General features: G+C 35.0%; 1 non-coding gene across 1 annotated transcript; it reads left to right on the top strand.

Moving 5' to 3' along the window:
- Positions 1 to 15235: 15235 nt before the first annotated feature.
- LOC148550499 (small nucleolar RNA R71) lies at positions 15236 to 15343 on the top strand. Its single transcript, XR_015892702.1, has one exon. It is a non-coding gene; the product is annotated as a small nucleolar RNA R71 (small nucleolar RNA).
- Positions 15344 to 22673: the final 7330 nt, after the last annotated feature.

Here is a 22673-nt window from a genome sequence, read left to right as displayed (position 1 = left end):
TCAGCAAGGTAAATTTTTGAGTATTATTTTAATAGTTTATTAAAAAAAAGCTTCGAAAGGACATGTACTACTAGAAAGTAAGGGTGTGCATAGTCCAGTTCGCCTCGAAGACTCAGACCGCCCCGAACATTTTAGGGGCTAATTTGGTGTAATTTTACCGAGTTTAAGATTGGATAAGGGTCTTAAAAATAGACCCGGTTATTATTTCGAGTTGGGGTTGGGCCATGGCTCGTCGGTCCAGTGGCCGGATCATCATACATAATTAATATTTTGTGTTATTAGTGATGGATGATTGTTATTCTTATGTGGAATTTAAATATTATAAACCTTAATATTTTGTGTTATTAGTTATTATAAGACTATAAATTAATGTTTTATGTTTAAAATGTATAAAATTTTAGACTAATGCATAATATTGTATTATTTGTATTGATTTAAATATTTAGTGTTATTAGACAATATTGGTATTGATTATGGTTATGCTTTAATTTTAGAGAAGAGTTGGTTCTTATTATATTTTTCTAAGTGAATTTTACCATGTCAAATAATGGTTGGAGTTTTGGAAATTTGGATATTTTCACATGCTAGCTTATAAGAAGGTATCAAGGTAATGTAATGTTAACGGCCCAGTTTTCACCCGATATAATTGTGGTCCGAAAGTGTATAGGTTTCATCGGGTTTAGGGCCGGGTTCGGGTCTAACAAATAGGTCCGGTATATATTTCGGGGCGGGTCTGGGTCACATCAAATCCAGTTTCACCTGGCTCATGCACACCCCTACTAGAAAGTCGTTGGATTTACCGTCAGATTTAGCAGTGAAATAAATCCGACAGTAAAACCTCGCCGGTAATTATTTATCAGCGGATTTTTTCATCTGCCACTAATAATCGACAAATTTAGTGGCGGATATAAATTTTTTAATTGGTAAAATTTTGGAGCTTGTTACCATTGAATTTTTCTCTCAATAAATTCAACGATAATATATTATTTATTATTAATAATTACCAGCAGATTTAATTGATGGTAACTCAGGCGGTAAACTTAAATTTTATTTTTTTTAAATTTAAAATTTTAATATATAATTTTAAATATTTATAATTAATAATTTTTAAACTAATAAAATTTAAAATTTTAATGACATCATACATAAACTAACAAAATATATATAGAGGTGGCAAAACGGGTTGAACCCATTGGGCCGACCCGCTAGGACTAGAATTTGGAGCCCGCCAAATTAAAAAAATCCGCTAAAATGGCGGGTTTTGGTGGGCCGGGGCGGGCCGATCCGCCGGGTCGAAGATTTTTTTATTTTTTTATTAAATAAAAGAATGATTACTATTATAAAATTAATAATTATAGAATTTTTAAATACTTTTTTTTTGTTTTTATTCTTCTTTTAGTTATTAACTTTATTTATTTTATTTTACAATTTCGTATATTTGTTCGAATTATGTGACTTATTTTTTAAAATAAAGATAGTTCTATTGACAAATATTATTTTGAACAATTTTATTGAAGTTAAAAATTTTAAAAAAGATAATAAAAAAATTATATCATAATTTGACTATTTTTTATTTGTATTTGATTTTTTAATTATTATTTTTTAGTTAATTTTAATGAATTTTATTTTAAAAAAAAAAAAGAGTCAAGCGGGCTAGCCCATCGATCTGCCAATCCGCCATAAAATAGAGCGGACTAGCATTTTAAACCCATTTTAATTGGTAGGGCGGGATCGATTGGGCAGGCCAACCCACTTTGCCACCCCTATTTTATATATATATATAGTAATTTTTTAGAATTTTTGAATTGATCTGGATGGAGGGAGAAGCAATAGGTGTGAGCAAAGTGGAGAGGCTAAGGGCATAATACGATGAGATTTTTTCCGTCTATTGAGCAATAAGTAGTAGAGTGCGGAGAAATTTAAATATTTAGATTTAATAATTTTTATACTAATAAAATTTAAAATTTTAATAACATCATACATAAACTAACAAAATTCAAAGTTCTAAAGTAACAAAATTCAATATATAACCAATTTCTAGCATTATTGTAAACCATGTTAACTAATAGGCTGTGTTTATTTTTAGAGACAGAACAAAACATGACACTGAAACGGAGACAATAGGATGGAGACACTAAAAATTATCTTTTGTGTAGTGTGTTTGGATACGATGGACAAGACAATAATGCAATGTCTAGTATTATGTTTGGATACACATGAACAAGACTAAAATATTATATGAAATGACTAAAATAGTCCTGTGATTCCAAATTTTCTACATCAATACAAATTAATTTAATAAAAAATGAGAGTACGTAGGAGTACAGACGGAACTTGAAAAAAATATTTGAAGAGGCAAAAAATTTTAATAAAAAAATATATTAATATTTATATTAAAATAAAATTTATAAATATAATTATTTTATTTTAAAATTTATTATTAATATGTAGGAATACATATGGTTAAGATTAACAAAAAAAATAAATTTAAATTTGATTAATAAAAAATTTTGTTTAAGTTAATAAGTCAAATTAATTTTAAATAAAAAATTAATTTAAAAAAAATCCATTTTTACATGAAAAAACAATTAGTTTTTGCATATAAAAATTTATTTTTATTTAAAAAACTAATTTTTTTTATCTAAAAACTGATTTTTCTTTATAAAAAACTAATTTTTTTAAATTATATAAAATCAATTACAATTTATAAATTATTTTTTAATATTTTAAAAGATTAATTTTACTTTTGCTAATATTTATCTTTTAAAAGTTTCAAGATTAATTATTTTTGTTATTATTTTTATTACAAATCAAATAATATAATATGAAGTTAAAATGGTATTGAAGTAAAACAATATAAAGAAAAGAATTATCTACCCCCAATAAAAAATTCTACAGAAAGGAGAGAGTACCTGGAAAAGAAAGAGATAGAGGAAGAAAGGAAGAAAAAAGTATCTCTGAACAACGCAATAGGAAAAATAAGAAGGGGTAATAGTGGAAAAAAAGGAAAACAAAATTTATAAAATTGTCCGTGTCCACTCTTCCAAATTCCGTGTCCATCATTGTCCTTCGTGAAAGAGTGGACACAAAAGTATAAAAAACTGTCTCGGAGACAATATGTCCACTGTCCATGTCTCTGCTTCCAAACACTTTTTAAACAAGTGTTGTCCATGTCTCCGTGTCCTGCCCTCGAAAACAAACGCTACCATAGGTACCGAATTTTTTTAGTGTTGCATATCAAATTTTAGGGATCAGTGACTAGTGTACACTATTAATGTTAAATATATGCAACACTAGTTTTCTTGATATGCAACACTAAAATATATATATATGAAAACTATATGTAACTAAAAGGTTACTAGCCAAAAACTAAACAAAACCACATTAATTTATATTAATAATTAATTTTAAATTTATGGAATTCAAAATTCAAAAAATTTAAAATTAATTAAGTAAACCTAATTAAAATTTATAAAAACCTTCTTTTTCTCTCTCACATTAACCTACCCACCTCCAACAATCACACACACAGACCTCTCTCTCACCAATGCGGCTGGAAGTGCCGGCGACTTCCATGCTCTCCGGGACGCCCTCAACAAGCGCATCCAATACAACTGCTTCAACACGAAGTCCACCTTCGACTTCGTCACCGATAAAACCTTCTCTTCTTCCCTCCTCAACCACCTCCTCAATTAGCTGCAAAAGGATGCTGGAAGAAGAGCAGTGTGGCGGCGCCGTTCTTGGAAGACTGGATTTCTGGCTCTACTATGTTACCTACATTTGCGGAAGAACTATTGGGCTTGTGTACAGCAATAACCTAGGACAGATTGCGGAGCCAGGCACGAGTTGTGACATTTCTACACTTGTGATGGTGTATGCCTCCTTTTCCTTCTTCGGTCGCTTGCTTTCGGCTCTACACGACTATATTGGTAGCAAATTATACTTTGCAAGGACTGGTTGGCTATGTATTGCACTAATACCCTCCCCGGTTGCATTCACATTCATGGCGCTATCACAAACTCCCCTCGCACTCCCCATAGACACGGCGTTGATAGGCTTCAGTTCCGGATTCAAGTCCCATGCTTCTCATCAGTATAGCCATGAGAGGGATTATAAAAAAAACATTCATTTAATATGAAAAAAAAAAATATCCTAATACTTAACAAAAGAAACATCTAATTATATTTTAGGAAAAATAATTAAATATCTATAAAATTTTAAAAAAATATGAAATTTTTAAAAAAATAGAGACATTCATATTTGCAATACAAAAAAATCCGAAAAATATATAAAAGAACATCCATTTAGTATGAAAAAGAAACATTCTGATACTTAGCAAAAGAAACATCCATATATATTAATTCGTAGAGATTTTGAATTCACCCAAAAGTATTTGGCTGATTTTTGGCTAATACCTTTTGGTTCCCTAGCATTGCTCCATATATATATATATATATATATATATATATATATATATACTATTAATGTTAAAACGTACCTCCACTTTTTTAGGTTCTGAAAATTTTTCTTCAGCCACTAACAGAATCTCACTTTAATTTTATCCTAAAATATAAAATACAAAAGTCGCAATGAGAATGAAACAAATCGCAGGCATATAAGTTCCCTTAAATATAGCTACTTCTAAATTTATTCCCCTTCTAATTTTTTACGATCATTAAAGTCCCATATAAGTTGTTTCAAAGTTGAAAATTCTGCCTTATTAATCAAATGCACAATAAGCACTAGATAGCAAAAACTGAAACTTCAAAAGTAGAATAAGTAATAGATCAAATAATTAACTTTTTTAATGACAAAATTGTATTTTACTCAACAATATGCCATCGTCAATAAAGCACATGAATTATATTTATTTTCCTTAATCTTATAGTTAACATACACAATTTGAATTATACCAACCACCAAAGTTACCATATTATTCATTTATTAGAACTGTATTTTGGTTTAATAAAGATATCACTCAGAGTATGTTAACTAATGATCATTATCGAGTGAGCACGCAACTCATACGCAGACTTATCTGCAATGCCAACACACTCAATACAACCATAGAAATACTCAAATAAGTGAAATATTTCAAGTCTCACTCAATTTCTCTTACAATACACAAGATACAAATTCCAATCCCTCAAAACATTTCTATCCAAAAAAAGACAAGACATTTTGTCTCAAGTTCAAAATAGAAATAAATTTTACAAAACTGAAAAAAAAATAGAAAAAAAATATATAAACAAGCACAGAAAATAAAATAGTTAACTTAACTTTTATTTATTTTCATAAAGCTGTTTTTTTTTATTCCCACAAACAATTACAAAAACTGAACCTTTATTTATTTTTATCGTGAATTTTTACAATACACACACAAAATTAAATTAAATTAAAAAATAAACAAACAAATATATAAACTCAGAAGATTAACAATTTCAAAAAAATTTTAAACAACTAAAAAAACCCTAAACCTCCAAATGTTAAAAAAAAAACAAAAGAAACTAATCAGAGAAAACGGTGATAACAAGTGTGGAACAGGAAGCACCAATACTATTGAACGAGGGCGGTACAGGATGTGACAACGTTGAAGTGGCGACAGTGACTGAGTGATAGTGGCCAACAATGAGAGTGAGTGAGGGTGGCAGTGGCGGTGGCAAATGGTGACGAATGGGGCTGACGGCGAAAGACAAAGAAAAAGGAGAGAGAAGCGAGGTTGCGATGTTGCACAAATGAAGGGGAGGTACTCACAAATTCAAATTTAGGGTTAATTTTACCGCCAATAATACATAGCCTGTAACCAAAACGGTTTGTTTCATTTAATTATCTTACCATCGAATTTTTTCGCCCCTAAATTCGATGGTAATAGTCGTGCCAATTTTTTCTTTTTTCCCTCCAATTATTTCTGTCAAATTTATTGTCAGAAAATTGAATCTGACGATAACTTTTCACCCAATAAATTTATTGCCAAATTTGCTAGTAAATTTGCCAATAAATCTGTCACTAATCTTCAACAATCTAACAGTGTTCAATTTTTGTAGTATATATATATATATATATATACTTTTCTTGTTCCCAGGAGTGAACATAGGTGGGCCTTAGCTAGTGGCTTCAACCCGCTCTTCAGCAACTAAGAAAGAATATGATTTGCCTTCCTGCAGACATGGACTTTTACAGTCACTATTGGGTCCCATCCCGGGACTCGAACGGATAGAGCGGATGGTCCAACTACATAATTTTTTCTTTTTCATTACTTTTATGGTCGTGTCTCGTGGCACGGCCTACTCTGACCAAGACTCCACTTTTTACTCCGTCCATAGAGTGTCTGAATTTCCTGGAATGTAGATAGACCAAAAGAAGGAATGAAGGGATAAGAATTGGAATTATATATATATATATACGCACTAAGCGACATTTCATTTGCCTTCTAAGTGTGCTACTCCAACCCCATGTTGTAAGTCCCACCTTTTTAACAGATTTTAAATGAGTTTAATTATGATATAATGTTGTGTAATTAATTAATTATAACCGTTTTTTTAAATAATTATTTATGCGATTAATATAAAAATAATTTTTTTTATTAATATAACATTACGTAATTGGATATATATGTAAAATAATTGGATATATATGTAAAATAATTTTACATTAACCGTGTAACCAAATTAAATTCATTTAAAATAAGCCGAGCCTAACGAAATCAGACTAGGTTTAAATTTTATTAATTTTTTATCCAATGAATACGTTGAGAACACATATTAGTTTAAAAAAAGTTTATACTTCACAAATGTTATTTAAAATTCTCTTTTCGGTGAAATATTGATTTTAAGATACATTTGTGAGTTATAAGAGAAACAGAAAAAATATTTTGGAAGAAGGAAAAGAAAAGAAGAAAAAATATATAAAAAAATTAATTACTAAATAAGTTAGTATATATTTGTTTATAAATATATGTATTGTTTAATTATTTTATTGAAGTAATTAATTGTGGTTGATTTTTTGTATGAATTTAATATAATTAGAGGAAATAAAGAGATATACTTAAAATTTTTAAACATTTTTTTATTATTTATGAATTTAAAAATTTTCAAAATTTTTTAAAATTAAATTCGTGATCATTTTTATTAGAAATATAACTATTTATATACATCTTTTTATCAATTTAAATTTTTAAAAAAAGTGATATCATAATATAGCATCAAAACTTCTCTATATAAAAAAATCTAGAGTTTGATTCTTATTATCTTAAAAAATATATATAAATTAAATAAAAAAATAATAAATTCAAAAAGTTTAAGCTTTTTATAGAGAAGTGACTTGATAACATGTAAACCCTGCTAAAATCAGTAAATAATTAGTTAATAAACTGAATTTTAATTAGAAAAATTAAAAATACAAAATTAATATCAAAATATGATAGAGCTCTTCAAAATGAGAATTTTGATACCAATTTCGAAAAATTTGGCCCAAAATTAGACCGAATGAGTCAAACCGGATCCACAACTGGGCCCGTGGATCCAACCGGACCCATAACTTAATATGAGCAGGGGCTTCTCCTTCCCCATTCAGCAACAAGAACGCTGAACAGATTTGGGGGGGAGAGGAGAGCTTCCCAAACCCTCACCATCATTTCAATTCACCATAACTTCTCTCGTTTGAGCTCCGATCGTCGCACTGTTCGCGGCCACACGTCCAGCGCGTCGAGCTCTACATTTCTGTCGGATCAATTTTACCGGTAAGCCTCAATGCCATCTCAGATTTTCTACCCCCTTTTTGATTCTTGAAATTGAGCTTTATAATGAGATTGTGCCAAATTTGGTGTTCTAGGTTCGATCTAGCTTGCAAAACTCATCGGGTTTGAGTTGCTATGCGTGTGGGTGCGGTAAGGATCACCTAAACCTTAGTCAACTCTTGATTTTATTATGTGAAATCTGAATTTGAAGTATACATGTGTATTAGGTGTGAATTAAGTATATATTTATGCATTGGAATTGAGATGTGGGCATTTGGAGACCTGGTGAATGATTGGTGCTAGGAATTTTGGTTGATTTCTCAAGCTTGAGGGGCTGTGTATGTGACTAGTGTGGCTGCCTTGGACTAAACGTGGTGAACGGCCAAGGTATGGTTTAGGTTTCGCGCATTTAATATATAAAGTTTTGTGAAAACTTAGGCTAGGGAACTATAGGATAAGTTGAAATGATTTAAATGTGTTAAACGATTAGTCTTTATGATATTGATGGATAAGTTGATGTGGGCTTGTGTTGAGTAACTAATAATATGGATTGAATGTAAATGTATATATATGCTAGTATAATGATGAAGGATGAAGGATTTATGTTTATGGCAATATAGTGATATGGTTGAGATTGAGTGGTGTTTATTTGGATTTGTTGGTATTGTTATATTGATTAATGTTGTGATGTTGGTTGAAGAACTTTAGGATAATGGCAATATGTGTATATGGATTAGTATGTTGGTTTGTTACTAAAACTTGTAAAATTGGGTGAAATGTGAAGTTGTTAAGCTAAGGTTGCAAGAATTGTGGAGTTATGGTGAAGGGTAAGTGGTATTGGTGATTGTGGTATGTTGAGCTGAATGAGAATGAGTTTTGAAAGAAAAATGTGATTTTGGTAAAAATGGGATTTGGTATAATTTAGTTAAAAATGATTTTTGATGAACTTTGGCAGTCCATAACTTGCTCCTCAAATTTTGGATGGAAATGCGGTTTGTTTCAAATAAAAGATGGTTTTACAAGCTTTTGAACGATATAAATTTTGTGAACGGCGCTAAAAACATAATACGCACGTTCACAATCTTAGTTCTTTGTCACAACTTCGCACAACTAACCAGCAAGTGCACTGGGTCGTCCAAGTAATAAACCTTACGTGAGTAAGGGTCGATCCCACAGAGATTGTCGGCTTGAAGCAAGCTATGGTCATCTTGCAAATCTCAGTCAGGCAGATTCATATGGTTATGGATATTTGATAATTAAAATATAAATAAAATGTAAATTAAAGATAGAGATACTTATGTAATTCATTGGTGAGAGTTTCAGATAAGCGTATGAAGATGCTTGTTCCTCCTGAACCTCTGCTTTCCTATTGTCTTCATCCAATCATTCATACTCCTTTCTATGGCAAGCTGTATGTTAGGCGTCACCGTTGTCAATGGCTACATCCTGTCCTCTCAGTGAAAATGGTCCAATGCGCTGTCACTGCATGGCTAATCATCTGTCGGTTCTCGATCATACTGGAATAGGATCCATTGATCCTTTTGCGTCTGTGACTACGCCCAGCACTCGCGAGTTTGAAGCTCATCGCAGCCATCCCTTCCCAGATCCTACTCGGAATACCACAGACAAGGTTTAGACTTTTCGGATCTCAAGAATGGCCGTCCATGGATTCTAACTTATACCACGAAGACTCTGATTAAGGAATCCCAGAGATATTCATTCAATCTAAGGTAGAACGGAAGTGGTTGTCAGGCACGCGTTCATAGGTTGGGAATGATGATGACTGTCACGATCATCACATTCATATTGAAGTGCGAATGAATATCTTAGAATCGGAATAAGCTTGAATTGAATAGAAAAACGATAGTACTTTGTATTAATTCATGAGGAACAGTAGATCTCCACACCTTAATCTATGGTGTGTAGAAACTCTACCGTTGAAAATACATAAGAACAAGGTCCAGGCATGGCCGAGTGGCCAGCCCCCATAAAGGTCTAAGATAGCATAAAACTGATCAAAGATGTCTAATACAATAGTAAAAGGTCCTATTTATATCAGACTAGTTACTAGGGTTTACAGAAATGAGTAAATGATGCAGAAATCCACTTTTGGGGCCCACTTGGTGTGTGCTTGGGCTGAGCATTGAGCTTTACATGTGTAGAGGCTTCTCTTGGAGTTGAACGCCAGTTTGTAACCTGTTTCTGGCGTTTAACTCCACTTTGCAACCTGTTTCTGGCGTTTAACTCCAGAATGCAACATGGAACTGGCGTTGAACGCCAGTTTGCGTCGTCTAAACTCGGGAAAAGTATGGACTATTATATATTGCTGGAAATACCTGGATGTCTACTTTCCAACGCAATTGAGAGTGTGCCATTTGGAGTTCAGTAGCTCCAGAAAATCTATTTTGAGTGCAGGGAGGTCAGAATCCAACAGCATCTGCAGTCCTTCTTCAACCTCTGAATCTGATTTTTGCTCAAGTTCCTCAATTTCAGCCAGAAAATACCTGAAATCATAGAAAAACACACAAACTCATAGTAAAGTCCAGAAATATGAATTTTTATTTAAAAACTAATAAAAATATATTAAAAACTAACTAAATCATACTGAAAACTCTGTAAAAATAATGCCAAAAAGCGTATAAATTATCCGCTCATTACAACACCAAACTTAAATTGTTGCTTGTCCCCAAGCAACTGAAAATCCAAGAGGATAAAAAGAAGAGAATATACTATAAATTCCAAAATATCAATGAAACTTAGCTCTAATCAGATGAGCGGGACTTGTAGCTTTTTGCCTCTTGAATAGTTTTGGCATCTCACTTTATCCATTGAAGTTCAGAATGATTGGCATCTATAGGAACTTAGAATTCAGATAGTGTTATTGATTCTCCTAGTTCAGTATGTTGATTCTTGAACACAGCTACTTTATGAGTCTTGGCCGTGGCCCTAAGCACTTTATTTTCCAGTATTACCACCGGATACATAAATGCCACAGACACATAACTGGGTGAACCTTTTCAGATTGTGACTCAGCTTTGCTAAAGTCCCCAATTAGAGGTGTCCAGGGTTCTTAAGCACACTCTTTTTTTTTGCTTTGGACCTTGACTTTAACCGCTCAGTCTCAAGTTTTCACTTGACACCTACACGCCACAAGCACATGGTTAGGGACAGCTTGGTTTAGCCGCTTAGGCCAGGATTTTATTCCTTTAGGCCCTCCTATCCACTGATGCTCAAAGTTTTGGATCCTTTTTATTACCCTTGCCTTTTGGTTTTAAGGGCTATTGGCTTTTTGCTCTTGCCTTTTGGTTTAAAGAGCTTTTGGCTTTTTCTACTTGCTTTTTCTTTTTTCTTTCTCTCTCTTTTTTTTTTTTTGCCATTTTTTTCTTCTTCTTCTTTTTTTTTCCTGCAAGCTTTGTTCTTCACTGCTTTTTCTTGCTTCAAGAATCAATTTTATGATTTTTCAGATTATCAAATAACATGTCTCCTTTTTCATCATTCTTTCAAGAGCCAACAAACATATTTAACATTCATAAACCACAATATCGAAAGACATATGCACTGTTCAAGCATTCATTCAGAAAACAAAAAGTATTGTCACCACATCAAAATAATTAAACTAGTTTCAAGGATGAATTCGAAACCCTGTACTTCTTGTTCTTTTGTTTTTAGAACAGTTTTCATTTAAGAGAGGTGATGGATTCATAGGACATTCATAGCTTTAAGACATAGACACTTAAACACTAATGATCATATAGTAAAGACACAAACATAAATAAAACATAAAGCATAGTAAACGAAAAACAGGAAAATAAGAACAAGGAGATTAAGGAATGGGTCCACCTTAGTGAGGGTGACGTCTTCCTCTTCTTGAAGAACCAATGGTGCTCTTGAGCTCCTCTATGTCTCTTCTTTGTCTTTGTTGCTCCTCCCTCATAGCTCTTTGATCTTCTCTAATTTCATGGAGGATGATGGAGTGCTCTTGGTGCTCCATCCTTAGTTGTCCCATGTTGGAGCTTAATTCTCCTAGGGAAGTGTTGATTTGTTCCCAATAGTTTTGTGGAGGAAAGTGCATCCCCTGAGGCATCTCAGGGATTTCATGATGAGGAATTTTCTCATGCTCTTGTTGAGGTCCATGATCTCTTGTTTGCTCCATCCTTTTCTTAGTGATGGGCTTATCCTCTTCAATGAGGATGTCTCCCTCTATGTCAATCCCAGCCGAATTGCAGAGGTGGCATATGAGGTGAGGAAAGGCTAACCTTGCCCAAGTCGAGGACTTGTCAGCCACCTTATAAAGTTCTTGAGGTATAATCTCATGAACTTCCACCTCCTCTCCAATCATGATACTATGGATCATGATGGCCCGGTCTATAGTAACTTCAGACCGGTTACTAGTAGGAATGATTGAGCGTTGAACGAACTCTAGCCATCCCCTAGCCACTGGTTTGAGGTCATGCCTTCTTAATTGAACCGGCTTGCCTCTTGAGTCAATTTTTCATTGAGCTCCTTCCTCACATATGTCTATGAGGACTTGGTCCAACCTTTGATCAAAGTTGACCCTTCTTGTGTAGGGGCGTGCGTTCTCTTCCATCATTGGCAAGTTGAACGCCATCCTTACATTTTCCGGACTAAAGTCTAAGTATTTCCCCCGAACCATGGTGAGCCAATGCTTTGGATTCGGGTTCACACTTTGATCATGGTTCCTAGTGATCCATGCGTTTGCATAGAACTCTTGGACCATTAAGATCCCGACTTGTTGAATGGGGTTGGTGAGAACTTCCTAACCTCTTCTTCGGATCTCATGTCGGATCTCCGGATACTCATTCTTTTTGAGCTTGAAAGGAACCTCAGGGATCACTTTCATCTTAGCCACAACTTTATAGAAGTGGTCTTGATGGACCTTTGAGATGAATCTCTCCATCTCCCATGACTCAGAGGTGGAAGCAATTGCCTTCCCTTTCCTCTTTCTAGAGGTTTCTCTGGCCTTAGGTGCCATAAATGGTTATGGAAAAACAAAAAGCTCTACTTTTACCACACCAAACTTAAAATGTTTGCTTGTCCCCAAGCAAAAGAAGAAAGAAAGAAGGAGAAGAAGAAAAAGGAGGAGGAGATAGAGGGAGAAGGTGTATTCGGCCAAGGGTAAGAAGAGAGGGTTGTGTTGTGTGAAAATGAAGAAGGAAAGAGGGGTTTATATAGGGGTGGGATGGGATTTAGGGTTCGGCCATTAGGGTTGGGTTGGGAGGGAAAAGAGTTTGAATTTTGGAGGTAGGTGGGGTTTATGGGGAAGAGAGGATGGATGTGAGTGGTGAAGAGGTGATGGGAAAGAGTGATTGAGGTGATTGGTGAATGGTATTTGGGGAAGAGAGTTATGAAAAGGTGTGAAGAGGAGAGAAGAAGATGTGGGGATCCTGTGGGGTCCACAGATCCTGAGGGGATCCTGTAGGGTCCACAGATCAAGTGGGGTCAAGGACTTAACATCCCTGCTCCAATTAGGCGTGTAAAACGCCCTTGCTGTGCAATCCTGGCGTTTAATGCCAGATTGCTGCTTGTTTCTAGCGTTAAACGCCCAAATGTAGCCTTTTTCTGGCGTTTAACGCCAGGCAGATGCTTGTTTCTGGCGTTTAAACACCAGACTGCTCTCCTCTAGGGTGTGCTATTTTCAATGCTGTTTTTCATTCTGTTTTTGATTTTTCAGTAGTTTTTGTGACTCCACATGATCATCAACCTACTAAAACACGAAATAACAAAAGGAAAATAAAATAGATATAATTAAATAACATTGGGTTGCCTCCCAATAAGCGCTTCTTTAATGTCAATAGCTTGACAGTGAGCTCTCTTGGAGCCTTACAGATGTTCAGAGCATTGTTGGAACCTCCCAACACCAAACTTAGAGTTTGACTGTGGGGGTTCAACACCAAACTTAGAGTTTGATTGTGGGGGCTTTGGTTGACTCTGCAGTGAGAGAAGCTTTTCATGCTTCCTCTCCATGGTTACAGAAGGAGATCCTTGAGTCTTAAATACAAGGTTGTCCTCATTCAGTTGAAGGACCAATTCTCCTCTGTCCACATCAATCACAGCTCTTGCTGTGGCTAGGAAGGGTCTTTCAAGGATGATGGATTCATCCTCTTCCTTCCCAGTGTCTAGGATTATGAAATCAGCAGGGATGTAAAGGCCTTCAACCTTTACTAACACGTCCTCTACTTGTCCATAAGCCTGTTTTCTTGAGTTGTCTGCCATCTCTAATGAGATTCTGGCAGCTTACACCTCAAAGATCCCAAGTTTCTCCATTACAGAGAGTGGCATTAAGTTTATTCCTGACCCCAGGTCACACAGAGCCTTCTCAAAGGTCATGGTGCCTATGGTACAAGGTATTAAGAATTTGCCAGGATCCTATTTCTTTTGAGGTAATTTCTACCTATCCAATGCATTCAGTTCATTGGTGAGCAAGGGAGGTTCATCTTCCCAAGTCTCATTACCAAATAATTTGGCATTTAGCTGCATGATTGCACCAAGGTACTTAGTAACTTGCTCTTCAGTAATTTCTTCATCCTCTTCAGAGGACGAATACTCATCAGAGCTCATGAAGGGCAGAAGGAGGTTCAATGGAATCTCTATGGTCTCTAATTGAGCCTCAGATTCCTTTGGTTCCTCGAAGGGAAACTCCTTATTGGTCACTGGACGTCCCAGGAGGTCTTCCTTACTAGGATTCACGTCCTCCTCCTCCCTTATAGGTTCGGCCATGATGGTTAAATCAATGGCATTGCACTCTCTCTTTGGATTTTCTTCTGTATTGCTTGGGAGAGTACTAGGAGGAGTTTCAGTGACTCTTTTACTCAGCTGGCCCACTTGTGCCTCCAAATTTCTAATGGAGGACCTTGTTTCATTCATGAAACTTACAGTGGCCTTAGATAGATCAGAGACTATCTTTGCTAAGCTAGATGGATTCTGCTCAGAATTCTCTGTCTGTTGCTGAGTGGATTATGGAAAAGGCTTGCTATTGCTAAACCTGTTTCTTCCACCATTATTAAAGCCTTGTTGAGGCTTTTGTTGATCCTTCCATGAGAAATTTGGATGATTTCTCCATGAGGGATTATAGGTGTTTCCATAGGATTCACCCATGTAATTCACCTCTGCTATTGTAGGGTTCTCAGGATCATAAGCTTCTTCTTCAGAAGATGCCTCTTTAGTACTGTTGGATGATTCCTTCAATCCATTCAGACTCTGAGAGATCATATTGACTTGCTGAGTCAATATTTTATTTTGAGCCAATATGGCATTCAGAGTATCAATTTCAAGAACTCCCTTCCTCTGAGGCGTCCCATTACTCACATGATTCCTTTCAGAAGTGTACATGAACTGGTTATTTGCAACCATGTCAATGAGTTCTTGAGCTTCTGCAGGCGTTTTCTTTAGGTGAATGGATCCACCTGCAGAATGGTCCAATGACATCTTTGATAATTCAGACAGACCATTATAGAATATATCCAGGATGGTCCACTCTAAAAGCATGTCAGAAGGATACTTTTTGGTCAGTTCCTTGTATCTCTCCCAAGCTTCATAGAGGGATTCACCTTCCTTCTGTCTGAAAGTTTGAACATCCACTCTAAGCTTGCTAAGCTTTTGAGGAGGAAAGAACTTGGCTAAGAAAGCCGTGACCAGCTTATCCCAAGAGTTCATGCTGTCTTTAGGTTGAGAGTCCAACCATATTCTAGCTCTGTCTCTTACAGCAAATGGGAAAAGCATAAGCCTGTAGACCTCGGAATCAACCCCATTGGTCTTAACAGTATCACAGATCTGCAAGAATTCAGTTAAGAACTGAAAAGGATCTTCGGATGAAAGTCCATGAAACTTGCAATTTTGTTGCATCAGAGAAACTAATTGAGGTTTAAGCTCAAAATTGTTTGCTCCAATGGAAGGGATTGAGATGTTTCTTCCATGTAAATTGGAATTTGGTGCAGTAAAGTCACCAAGCATCTTCCTTGCATTGTTATTATTTTTGGCCATGTCTCCTTCTTTTTCGAAAATTTCTGTCAGATTTTCTCCAGAGAGTTGTGCTTTAGCTTCCCTTAGCTTCCTCTTCAGAGTCCTTTCAGGTTCAGGGTCAGCTTCAACAAGAATGTTCTTATCCTTGTTCCTGCTCATATGAAAAAGAAGAAAACAGAAAAGAAGAGGAATCCTCTATGTCACAGTATAGAGATTCCTTATGTAAGTATAAGAAGAGAATAATGGAGGAAGGAAAAGATAAGAATCCAAACACAAGGGAGAGGAATGAGTTCGAATTCTTGGGTGAAAGAGAGGTGTTAGTAGATGAATAAATAATTAGAAAGAGATGAGGAGAAGAGAAATTCGAAAATTAAATAAATTAAAATAAAAGTATTTTTGTTTTTAAATTGAATTTAAAAAAAATAAAAATTAAAGTTCAAAAATTAAGAAAGGAAAATTGAATCAAATTAAATTAAATTTAAGACAATTAGTTAATTTAAAAAGGAATTTTGAAAAAGAGGGAAGGGATTTTCGAAAATTAGAGATAGAATTAGTTAGGTAGTTTTGAAAAAGATATGATTGAAATAGTAAACTTTTAAAATCAAACAAAAAGTCAAGTAGTTAATTGAAAAAGATTTGAAAATCAATTTTTGAAAAAATAAGAAGTTAGAAAAGAAGTTGGAAAAGATTTTGAAATTGATTTTGAAAGAGATGTGATTGACATTTATTTTGAAAAAGATTTGAAAAAGAAATTTAAAAAGATTTGATTTTTGAAATCAAAGTTGATTACTTGACTAACAAGAAACTAAAAAGGTATTATTCTAGAGTTTAAAGATTGCACCTTTCTTACTAGGCAAGTAACAAACTTAAAAATTTTGAATCAATCACATTAATTGTTAGCATTAATTTCGAAAATATGAAATAAAAATAAGAAAAAGATTTTGAAAATCAATTTGAAATTTTCGAAAATCATAAAAGAAAAATGAAAAAGATTTGAAAAAGATAGAATTTTTAAATTGAAAATTTGATTTGACTCATAAGAAACAACTAAATTTTAAAAAGTTTTAAAAAAGTCAACTCAAATTTTCGAAAATTTATGAGAGAAAAAGGGAAAGATATTTTTTTTAATTTTTGAATTTTTAATGATGAGAGAGAAAAACACAAAAAAAGACACAATGCATGAAAATTTTAGATCAAAACACATGATGCATGCAACAACACTATGAATGTCAAGATGAACACCAAGAACACTTTGAATGTCAAGATGAACACCAAGGACTTATTTTTGAAAATTTTGAAGAAAAGAAAAACATGTAAGACACCAAATTTAGAAATTTTCAAACTTTAGACACTAACAAATTGAAAATGCATATGGAAAACAAGAAAAGACACAAAACAAGAAATTTTAAAGATTAAACAAGAAGACTTACCAAGAACAACTTGAAGATCATGAAGAATACAATGCATGGATTTTTGAAAAATGCAAGAAAGAGATAAACATGCAATTGACACCAAACTTAAAAACTGACACAAGATTCAAGCAAGAAACATCAAATTAATTTTTTTGGTTTTTATGATTTTATAAGATTTTTTTGTTTTTTTTCGAAAATTATTTTGGGAAAAACGAAAAAGAAAATTTTTTTATTTCGAAAATAAGAAATAAAAAAGCTTAAAAATAAAATAAAATTACCTAATCCGAGCAACAAGATGAACCGTTAGTTGTCCAAACTCGAACAATCCCCGGCAATGGTGCCAAAAACTTGGTGCGCAGAAATCGTGACGGTTCACTCCTTGGTAACGGCGCTAAAAACTTAATACGCACGTTCATAATCTTAGTTCTTTGTCACAACTTCGCACAAATAACCAGCAAGTGCACTGGGTCGTCCAAGTAATAAACCTTACGTGAGTAAGGGTCGATCCCACAGAGATTGTCGGCTTGAAGCAAGCTATGGTCATCTTGCAAATCTCAGTCAGGCAGATTCATATGGTTATGGATATTTGATAATTGAAAATATAAATAAAACGTAAATTAAAGATAGAGATACTTATGTAATTCATTGATGAGAGTTTCAGATAAGCGTATGAAGATGCTTGTTCCTCCTGAACCTCTGCTTTCCTATTGTCTTCATCCAATCATTCATACTCCTTTCTATGGCAAGCTGTATGTTAGGCGTCACCGTTGTCAATGGCTACATCCTGTCCTCTCAGTGAAAATGGTCCAATGCGTTGTCACTGCATGGCTAATCATCTGTTGGTTCTCGATCATACTGGAATAGGATCCATTGATCCTTTTGCGTCTGTCACTACGCCCAGCACTCGCGAGTTTGAAGCTCGTCGCAGCCATCCCTTCCCAGATCCTACTCGGAATACCACAGGCAAGGTTTAGACTTTCCGGATCTCAAGAATGGCCGTCCATGGATTCTAACTTATACCACAAAGACTCTGATTAAGGAATCCCAGAGATATTCATTCAATCTAAGGTAGAACGGAAGTGGTTGTCAGGCACGCGTTCATAGGTTGGGAATGATGATGACTGTCACGATCATCACATTCATATTGAAGTGCGAATGAATATCTTAGAATCGGAATAAGCTTGAATTGAATAGAAAAACGATAGTACTTTGTATTAATTCATGAGGAACAGTAGAGCTCCACACCTTAATCTATGGTGTGTAGAAACTCTACCGTTGAAAATACATAAGAACAAGGTCCAGGCATGGCCGAGTGGCCAGCCCCCATAAAGGTCTAAGATAGCATAAAACTGATCAAAGATGTCTAATACAATAGTAAAAGGTCCTATTTATATCAGACTAGTTACTAGGATTTACAGAAATGAGTAAATGATGCAGAAATCCACTTTTGGGGCCCACTTGGTGTGTGCTTGGGTTGAGCATTGAGCTTTACATGTGTAGAGGCTTCTCTTGGAGTTGAACGCCAGTTTGTAACCTGTTTCTGGCGTTTAACTCCACTTTGCAACCTGTTTCTAGCGTTTAACTCCAGAATGCAACATGGAACTGGCATTGAATGCCAGTTTCATCATCTAAACTTGGGCAAAGTATGGACTATTATATATTGCTGGAAAGCCCTGGATGTCTACTTTCCAACGCAATTGAGAGTGCGCCATTTGAAGTTTTGTAGCTCTAGAAAATCCACTTTGAGTACAGGGAGGTCAGAATCCAATAGCATCTGTAGTCCTTCTTCAACCTCTGAATATGATTTTCGCTCAAGTCCCTCAATTTCAGCCAGAAAATACCTGAAATCATAGAAAAACACACAAACTCATAGTAAAGTCCAGAAATGTGAATTTTTATTTAAAAACTAATAAAAATATATTAAAAACTAACTAAATCATACTGAAAACTATGTAAAAATAATGCCAAAAAGCGTATAAATTATCCGCTCATCAACGACAGAAGTTTGGTGTGAAATGTGTTATGCAGGTGACTATATTATGGTTTTGCAGCTTTTTGGGCAATCTGTTATTTTTTTGGAAAAATGCACATCCACACGTACGCGTGGCCCACGCGCACGCGTGGCGTGGCATTTTAAACTGCGCATGCGCGAGTAGCCCATGCGTGTGCGTGGTGAGCCAACATGCATGACTACGCGTAAGCATGACCACGCGTAAGCATGACCCACACGTACGATGGCCCATGCGCACGCGTGGCCCCTGTTTCCTACAAAACTGGCTTTTTGTGTTTTAAACCAAATTTTTGACTTCTAAACCTCCATTTTCATCCTTTTAGACATAGGGTATAGTACTAAGTCCAGTAGCTAGTTGAAGTTAGGAAAATAAGGTAACTTGGGAATGAAGAAAAGGAAAAATATTGAGTTAAGAAATTAACTAAATTAATTAGTGATGACAAACATTATTTTTGGGTAAAATAAATAATTAGTGTTGAGTGTTAATAATGATATATTACTAATTATTTATAAAACGTTGAAGGCCAAAATTTGAATTATAGCCCAAATGGAATGGAAAATAAAACAAGGCTGATGGATTAATGAAATAAACAAAGCCCAAAAGAAAGCAAAGTTGAAAAGTCAAACGGGCCAAGCAAATTACAACCCGATCCAAGCCCGAGTTGATATTCAGCAAGCAAATTTCCTCTCACTTGCTTTCACCAACTCAACGTTCCTTTTTCTCTGACCATGTCAAATCACAAAACTCAGAAAAGTGAGAAAGAGAAAGAGAAAGCTTCTTCCCTAAGGTGATCATCAAAGAAGCAAGAAAGAGAAAGTCCAAGCTTGAAACTCAGAAGTCTAATCAACCATTTCAAACCAAATCAAGCTTAGGTTAAAGGTAACCCATTTCCTTTTACATGCAACACACTTTCTCCTCTTCAATCTTCAACTCTCTGCCACTCCGTTTTGAGTTATATGGAAAAGAGAATTTCTGTTCTTCTTTGCTGTAAATCTACGGTCTCAAACATGTCTTGGGGACCAAGTTGGTTTTCAAGGGTTCAGATTCGGTTTACCATTGAAAGACTTTTGTGGTTGCTGCTTTATGGCTTTCGGTCAAGATGGAGAAGTCAGAAGCAAAGTTTCTACTATGAGGTTTAATAAGAAAAAGTGAATCTGTGGGTTGGTGAAGCTCAAGGCTCAAGGTGTTGACCTTGGAAGAAGAACCTAGCAACATGCAAGGAGATAAAAGAAGACTGTCTGCTTATTCAGAAGCAAGGAGAGAAAACCAGAGTTGTGAGAGTAGTGTTCTGGAAAGAAGTTCCTCTACTTGGATAATGCTTTCTTTCAAATAAGCATTCGGCCATTACTGAAGAACTGTATCTGAGGTTTGCGAATCTGGTTTTGTACATAGCAAAGAGGCTGCTGATGAAGTCAATCTCCTTCATGTTTTACAGATTGTGATGTTCTTTTCAATGTTTATCTTTCTGTAATTTCTTGAGTGAAAAGGCATATTGAGAAAGTTCAAGTAAAAGCCAAGAGTGGAAAAAGGCTGAGTGAAACACTTGAGAGAAAAGCCTGGACGTAGGTTGCATAGCACAAGTCAACTGAACCAGGATATATGCTGGTGTTAGCTTTTCTCTTCTCTGCACTGTTCTGTTTTCTGATATTCATGAGACAAAAATAAATTGTCTCATAAATTTTCGCTGCTGAGTTCAAACAAAATCAGAATTGAAAGTTTGTTTAAAAAGGGTCATAACAATAACTAAAAGAAAGACATAGATTCAACCCCCCTTCTCTAAGCCTACCACAACCTTCAAAAAACATGAGGATTTATAAGAAAAAGAGATGGATATTAAATGAAGTTATGATGCCATGGCTTTGATAAATGATTATATAATGATTATGAATATTGAATGGCTTATGAAATGATGATATCTGAGACACGAGTTTTCCTGGGTTAACAGAGCCGTGGCTTGCCACCACGTGTTCCAGGTTGAAACTCGACACTCTGTTGATGACCCTACGTCGTAAGGGTGACCGGGCACGTATAAATTTCCGGGAATGGATATCCCCCATTGAGCGATATATGAATGATTGTATAAATGATGAATGAATATGAAATCTATGCATAGACTCATGGGATGCGCGACGGGACACAGTCTAAGGTTTTCAGACTTGTCGGGTTGGCTGGATAACTGACAGATAAGCCTCATCAGCTATAGGACAGACATATATCATGTGCATTTATTTGTTTTGTCTGCTATGCATTACTTGGGATTGCCTAACTGAATATATACTCTGCTAACTGTTATATTTGCTATTTGCACTATCTGTTTCCTACTTGTGCGTGAAATTACTTGTTTGTTTGTCTCTGCTAAATCTTGGATGATGGAGGAGTGGAGGAAGGGTGGATTTGGTTAGATGTTAATGTTAGATCTAAAGTAAGTAAGTTTAGGAATGCTTAGATTACCTACCCCTTTTTTATGGCTTCTGCTTAGAGTTTAAGTTTTATAACTGCACGTTGGAGTTCTAGGATTCTGGCATTCTCATGACCTTATATATTATATGCGTGGCACCTTTACCATGCTGAGAACCCTTGGTTCTCACCCCATACTGTGTTGTTATTTTCAGATGCAGGTCGAGAGGCTCCTCGCTAGGCGTTTGGATCCCTGAAGCGGAGTAGTTCCTGGGTTACTTTGGGTTTTTCAGTTTGTTTATGTATGTACATATATGTACTAGCTTGCTCTCCAAGAAACTTGATTATTTTGTTCCTCATAGAGGTTACAGGAGAGCTAGCGACTTGTTTCTGTATTTTGGGTACTTGGGATACTTATGTATATATATGTAAATATTCTCCGGCCAGCCTTGGCTTTGCAGGCTGAGTCAGGAGCTAGTTTCACTGTATTCTTGACTCTTTTTTCGCTTTTTCGCTTATGCATATCTTCAACCTTTAGGTTTCTTAGCATGCAAGTAATTCCATTTTCTGAGTGTTGCGCTTTTTATTTTGCGACTTTGTTTTACCCGTTTTTCAAGCTAAGGTTCTTAGTATATTATCTCTTTTCACTATTATATATAAATATTTTATGATTAGAGGTCTGTAACACTACACTACCTCTGTTTTACGACTTAAGCGTAAAACTGTGCAGTAGGGTGTTACATAACAACCCTAAAGTGGTTAGTTAGTTCTCCACTCCCTCATGCGCATTCTTCATAGTAGTCAACTACGTGCTTGAATAATTTACAGAAATGCATTTTAATCTACGATAACGATATCCTTGAACTGAAATGTTTAGATTTAAATATTAACATTGGCCATTTATTTTGTATAAATATTAATATTATGAGCCGTACAACACATGATGAATGGCTAAGAAGTAATAACATGTGATATTTATATACCTTGAACTCAAATTTTAAAGTTAAATAATTATTATTGTTTAATTTAATTAATAGTAATAAGACTGTGAGCCGATTTTAAATGATAGTCTACCTAGGATTTATCATCGCATCAGTGGTAATCCTATGCATTCTTGCAGTGGCTGATGACAAAAAA

The sequence above is a fragment of the Arachis ipaensis genome, chromosome B7 (assembly GCF_059453495.1).
Source record: "Arachis ipaensis isolate K30076 ecotype BB chromosome B7, ASM5945349v1, whole genome shotgun sequence".
NCBI lineage: Eukaryota > Viridiplantae > Streptophyta > Magnoliopsida > Fabales > Fabaceae > Arachis > Arachis ipaensis.
The sequence above is the reverse complement of the archived record's forward strand: the minus strand, read 5'-3'. Positions and strand labels throughout refer to the sequence as shown.